We start from the raw sequence: 7,295 nt of genomic DNA, 5'->3' as shown, positions 1-7,295 counted from the left end.
CTCTCTGTGCTTCCTCACGTTACCGTGTCCCTGAAATTTTTTTCACAAAAAGGTGTGTCACCAACATGAAAAGTTTGGAAAGCTATGGCTTAGACACTTAGCAGAGGCGATGGTGGGCGTCCCTGTATAGTGCCACAGAACTCTGGGTACTGTGATGTGTGCACCCTTCCACTCTTGCAGTAGGATTAGTGTATAAGAGCCTAACCCAGGAAGGAATATTGAATTTGATTGTTGAACATGTAATCCCACCCCAATATATCAAATGCCTGCTCTATGTGTAAGGATAGGCAGCTTTCTGCAGGGTAGCAATCTCGTGCCACCTTCATGACCTGGTATAAGCCACGTATATTCAGTGAGGTGCTCTGCCGTTTAACAGATCTGTATTGATCGGTGTGTATCAGCTCGGATCAGAGGGAGCAGCGGTCTCACCCGCACTTCACTGTACGTATTGTATTCCGTGTTTAGGAGGGATAGAGGTCTATAAGAAGATGAGTCTTCTGAGTTGCGGGCAGGTTTAGTAAGGATGTAATCAAGACTTGCTGTGTGCTTTGTGGTAGGGAGCCTGATTTTAAGGATGCATTAAAGAGCCATTCAACTGTTGAATTAGTCGGGAGAGGAATGTTGCATAAAATTCAATGGGTAGCCCATACATCCAGGACGTCTTATTACGGGCCAATTTGCCAATAGTTTGGCGGAGTTCGCCCGTGTCAGAAGGGCTACCAATCCTTCTTTATGGTTAGTCGAGATCTGAGGCAACTGAAAATCTTTTCAATGATGCCAGGGGTATGAAGGTGTCGAGCGCCGTGTAGCTCTGTGTAGTTCCTGCGAAAGGCCTCAATAATATCTAATTGAGTGGTGCAACGGGTATTGGTGGGTGTAAGCTCCAAGAGGATAGGTGTAGTTGTTGGTGGTGGTGGTCTAATTATGCATTCCAAAAGCACACCTGCTTCATCTCTCTGTAATTGTTGTCTTTATGCAATATAGTCCATCACCAGTAGGAGCTCAATGAGTTCCACATATTTAATTCTAGCTGCTTGTAGCCTGTCCACATGCATGTCCTCCAGTACAGTTCCATGTTCGAGTAGCTGTAGCTATGTGCCTGTGTGATTGAGGTCTTGGATGACTGTCCTCCTTTGCACTCTAGCAAGGTGTCTGCAGCATAGGACGTGCAAGTGCTGCAGCGAGACACTATCCTTTTCAGCCACAATTTGGCCCATTCCTACCGGACTATAAACAGCTCAGGCTAGATAGAAAAAGCAGATGGCACTGAATGTTGGGCAGCACAGCACCTGTCCTCCTTTGTTAAATATATTTTGTGCCTTAAAGTAAGCTTTTTAGGTCGAGTTTACTCGAACCTATTGTTGTCAACCCAAAACATTCCTTTCCTAACAGGCGGTTTGGCGGATTTTGGACAGTGCACGAGAGAGTCACGTGACTCATCGTGGACGAGCATGCCCAGCCTTCCCACTGCCAGCAGCTTCAAAGGGATCTGCTTCCCCCCCGCCCATCAATCACCCTCCCACACCAGCAGCTCTTCCCGCTCCGCCCCCTGCCTTCCCACTGCCAGCAGCTTCAAAGGGATCTGCTTCCCCCCCCCCCCCCCCCCCCCCCCCCCCCCACCCATCAATCACCCTCCCACGCCAGCAGCTCTTCCCGCTCCGCCCCCTGCTCTCCACCCCTTGCTGCATCGAAGGATTTTTTTTTTTGGGATCCATTTCACGTGAAGCGCTGACGTCTTGTTTGTCAAAGTGGTCGGGTACCTAGAGGATTATAATGAATTGTATAACTCATCAGGTCTGGCAACCCTTACTTCGTGCTCACTAATTTCTCAAAAGGGGCTTACTTGGCCGTTTACTGCTTAGAGGACGTGTATTCAAACCAAATGCGGGGTCTCCATGTGAAACGTCGTTGTTCCTGTGCGCGTGTGTGGCCTCCGGTGATTCTGCCCTGCAAAGTACATTTAAAGAAACTTTATATTTCGTTTATTTGCATGCTTGCAAGCTTTTCAAAGAAGAGACGGTCATGTTATGTGCTTACTTGAAGGGACTTCTTTTTGTCCGTTATCGATTAATTCTCTCTCGTGCGTAGTTACATTTTTTTATCGACCTTCGCCCGTTTGCAAAAATTCATTCTCTGCAACGTTAAGTTAAATGCTGGTTACCTTCATAGCATCATGTATTATTTGTGTTTGCAATGCGGTTATTCTTCATAAAATAGCGCATGTGTGTTTATTGTGCCAGGTTATTCTTGCAACATTGTAGCTTTGCCGCTTCAATTATATGCGCGTTGTGCTCTATGCCTGAATGCTTGTTTTTGTTTGGCAGTAGATGGCACAATTCTCCAATTGCCCCGGAATCCGGCTTGACAGCAAGAGTGTGTAAACAAAAAAAAAATCCATAGGCAGTGGGAATGGATGGATTCTGTTGCTTTGGTTGAAACGGACCGTTGCTTTGTGTTGTGTAAATAGGGACGTACTTTATTTATACTTGATATATTGGCAAAATAAGGCAAAAGGACGCCATTACCATAATTAGTAGTTTTACACATATAGAGCTAAAAGGACTTTATGTGTTAAATATATTGCGGTGACTGCACATGCTGTGCTAAATACATGGCGTTGATTACATTTTGTTTATTTGTTTGGAGGATGTAAAGAAGGCTGGAAGATGCATGTGTTCTGAGGAATACTGTATGTTATTTCCATACTTTTTTACCGTGTGGGATATTTATACGTTTATATACGTTAAACACATTGGCCCTACAGCACCGTATGTGAAAAACATGGAGCGTTCGCTGCACTCTGTGCCTTCACCATGTTAAGTTTCCTGCGTGTATCTGTTAACAAGCCTGAAAAAAATACTTGGTGGTCCACGGCCAATATGTTTAACATTATTTACAACAGTAAACAGTAGGTACATTTAAACAATTAGCAATTCCTTACCCCCACCCGAAAAAAGACTCACATGTAAGCAATTTAACTTAGCTTGCACAACACCAACAGCAACTTTTAAACCTGATAAAAAATAGCACATAAATGCAGTTCACACATAGTTAATACACAAGGTCCCCTGACTGCACTCCCCTCGTTCCCTCCTACATGCCCCCATCCCCCACCATGTGTTTTCGGTTGACAAAATACAGACATGCTTCTTAGAAGGACGAAACGAAAGCATCTTTAGAGCTTCGCACAACTACAAGCTTTCTACCTGTTCCCGCTGCTCCGCCCTTTTGTTTTGCTAATTTACTATCTTTGCAACCAAAGCTTCCTTAGTTTCCTTGCAAAGGTAATTTGGTATTCAAACGCTTTTAGGCTAAAGCAGTAAAGGACCTTCTTCTGTCTTTACACTTCATTTTTTCAAACAAAAAACGCTACGAGAATCCATTTGCATCCCCTGGACACATCAAAGGCTTCTGCTCCCCCTCACTCACACCCCATCCCCATATGCTCCTTCCCTCCCTCCCACTCGCTGGCTCCCCCGCCCCCCCACCAGACTCTCAATGCTTGTTTCACGTTTGGCTACAATGCCCCTTGTGCGTTCACATTACGTTTTAGTGGCTGGCTACCAAGTACTACTTTGGTTAGAAAGGGGGTGCGACAAAATGCATAGTTTGCAACTGAAATCACATTTGTGTTCTCTGATGTATTTACTTTACTGACACAACAGGATTTAATAGCACTATTGTGTGGCAAAACTTGTTGTTTCCTGAAGCCGGCTGCACAGTGAGTCACTCACTGACCGTGCTTGCAAGTGTGCACCGGGCTCCCTCGCAGACCTCAGCCTCAGCCTCCTCCCCCTGCCCCTCCTACAGCCTGTGCTCCAAGACTTACATTAATAATTTACCCCTAGGGTGAGCAAATGGAGCGGGCTTGTGTTAATTATGGGACTTTAGTTGGGTTTTTTTGTTTGGCAGTAGATGGCACACTTCCCTTATCTACCCCCCCCCCCCCCCCCCCCCCCCCCCCCCCCCCCCGGCAAGCCCCAGAACACTTCGCAATTAACGAGGCATCACCGGCCTCACCTGAACGTACAGGAACAGGTCTGTTTCTGGCCAGTCCCGTTCTCTCTGGCCGCTTGAAAACACCATCTCTTCTCTGAGCTTAAACGCATGTTCTTTGCCATGTTATCACTTTAGTCCACAGCACAAAGTAGAGCAGCCAGTTTAAAGGGGGTGCCGCTTTTTCACCGAAAAATTCGTGCACTTTGCCCCGGAATCCGGCTTGACAGCAAGAGTGTGTAAACAAACAAAAAAATCCATAGGCAGTGGAATGCAAAATAAAACAAGCCTGTAAATCTTGTCTTTGTTACTTTGCAGCGCGTGTTCATTGGTCTGCACAGTAAATGCCCTCAAAGCAACCACCATTGCCTCTGTGGGCTGGAATTTGCTTTTTGGAATATGGGTGCCATACGACAACTGGGTTCTCAACAACATGTTCGGCATGTAAACAAGTTTAGCTTTTTAGTTCACAATCAAATATGTATCACTAGATACAGCTCTCTACCAGGCTTTATAGATGTAGCCCTTTTCCATGGATGTTTCACGAGAGCCATTTCCATTGAATGTTAGATTTTTCCCTATTTTCAGCTGCAAGAACTTCCCTGAAACATGAGCCTAAACGTCTGGCTGTTGCATGTGGGCACTAACTGGGCTGATAAGAGTGATAGCGGCAATAAAGAAGGCCTGTGCGCATTCCTCAGCCTTCACTGCTTGTTTATAAGGGCGCTAGACGCTGTCTGCATTAAAGTCCTACTGACAGCAGCGTTCCTCTTACTTGACTCCAATGATTCAGACTAATGTTTGTTTTTTTGTTTTTGCTTGCCTCATGCGCCGTTTTACACTCAATTAATCCCCTTCTTTCCTTACATTTAATTTACCCCCTACCGCCACATAATTACACTGCACTGCATTCAATGCAACTTACATTCCAAATACCACTCAGTGCCACATAATTACCCGTCACATAATTACATTGCACTCCATGCAACATACACTCCAAATGCCACTCAGTACCACATAATTACACACTACTGAATGCAACACACACAATACCACTCAGTGCCACATAATTATATGCTACATAATTAAACTGCACTCAATGCAACATACACTCCAAACAATACCACTCAGTGCCACATAATTACACGCAACACAATTACACTCTACTGAATAAAACATACACTCCACACAATAACTCAGTTCCACATAATTATATGCTACATAATTACACTGCGCTCAACGCAACATACACTCCAAATACCACTCAGTGCCACATAGTTACATGCCCCATAATTACACAGCACTCAATGCAACATACACTCCAAATACCACTCAGTGCCACATAATTAAACTCCACATAATTACTCTGCACTCAATGCAACGTACATTCCAAATACCACTCAGTGCCACATAATTACACGCCACATATTTACACTGCACTCAATGCAACATACACTCCAAATACCACTCAGTGCCACATAATTACACTGCACTCAATGCAACAGACACTCCACACAATACCACTCAGTGCCACATAATTATATGCTTCATAATTACACTGCACTCAATGCAACATACACTCCAAATAACACTCAGTGCCACATAATTACACAGCACTCAATGCAACATACATTCCAAATACCACTCAGTGCCACATAATTACACGCCACATAATTACACTGCACTCAATGCAACAGACACTCCACACAATACCACTCAGTGCCACATAATTATATGCTTCATAATTACACTGCACTCAATGCAACATACACTCCAAATAACACTCAGTGCCACATAATTACACAGCACTCAATGCAACATACACTCCAAATACCACTCAGTGCCACATAATTACACGCCACATAATTACACTGCACTCAATGCCACATACACTCCAAATACCACTCAGTGCCACATAGTTATATGCAGAAATGTATAGGTGCCTTCAAGGGGATTTGTTTAACAAAATATAATTAAACGTGATTCAACTAACTCTTTAGGACAAGTCAATGGTCCTTTCAAGAATAAGGACCATTGACCTGTCCTAAAGAGTTAGTTGAATCACGTTTAATTATATTTTGTTAAACAAATCCCCTTGAAGGCGGGGGGCGTGGCTAAGCAAGCCACGATGGCGGCTGTGTCTTGCTGAGGCTCCGCGATCGGGCTAGCATCCTGCCCATTACCTGTGATCGCCGGGAGCCTCAGCCTCCACGCATATCACCTGTGCTGACCTGGAGCATCCCCCAAGTGACCAGCAGAAGCAGCAGGCGGACAGCGCGCCCTGGGGAGTCTTCTACCGATGCCGTGCGCCGCTGTGAAAATGGCGGGCGCAACCCCGTCTCTCGGACACGGAACCCGCTGACAGCCGACACTTTCAGCGACGGCCACGGACGACACTGCCGGCTGGCGGCGGTGGGGAATCCCGGAGAAACTGTGGATCCGGCCCTCGAGGGTCCGCCTTGGACGGCGCTCAGTCCCACCTCTACACCCCCGGTGCGCAAGATGGCGGCCGCTTGCACCAAGGCTCCGCAACCCCGGCGCTTCCACTGATCAGGCCGTGACACCGACCGACCCACCACAGCGGACCACGAGGGACCGGCGGCGGCACCGACAGAGCGGGGCTGTTCCTCCGGGGACCCGTGACACTCCTCGAGGGCGGTGAGTGCTACTCGCTCCCCCAATCCCCCCCCCCGGAGCCCCGACGCCGATGCCTGGCGGGGGCCCTCCCCACCAATAGGAGGTCCTGCAGGGGTGCGCAGCCCACACAACCGCCGGACAGAGAGATCCGGAGAACTTTGCGCTGGGAGCTGGGTGGAGAGCCTGAGTGCCTGACCCTAACATGGCGCCCACGGAGACCTAGACGCCGGGAACAGCACGGACCTCGCCCCCCCCCTGGGCCGATACTACCTGCCCCAGCCGGCCGGTCACTAACTCTGCACTCTACATCAGCGGGGGAGAGTGCGCTCCCACGACCCCCTGGTGCCGGGCGCTGCCAGCCCTGACGAGCCACCTCTGCCACCCCCGGCCGGTGGGGAGCCCCACTTGAAGCCCAGGTGGACCTGGAGAGACCCACCAACAGTGGAATACCACTTACCCGGGCGCGCAGCGAGGTGAGGGCTGGACCACCGGACGGAGCCCTCTTTCGCCCCGGAGCCCTTACTCCCAAGATGGCGGCCGCCACCCCGGAGCCCCGACGCCCCGAGACAGTGTCCCTACCGGAAGCCTGACCGGCCCACAAGCCCGGACTGTTTGCCGCCGCGGACTACCGGGGCGCTCTGGAGACCCCGCCGGTGCCATCG

The sequence above is a fragment of the Lissotriton vulgaris genome, chromosome 1_1 (assembly GCF_964263255.1).
Source record: "Lissotriton vulgaris chromosome 1_1, aLisVul1.2, whole genome shotgun sequence".
Classification (NCBI taxonomy): domain Eukaryota; kingdom Metazoa; phylum Chordata; class Amphibia; order Caudata; family Salamandridae; genus Lissotriton; species Lissotriton vulgaris.
Note: the sequence above shows the minus strand (reverse complement) of the source record.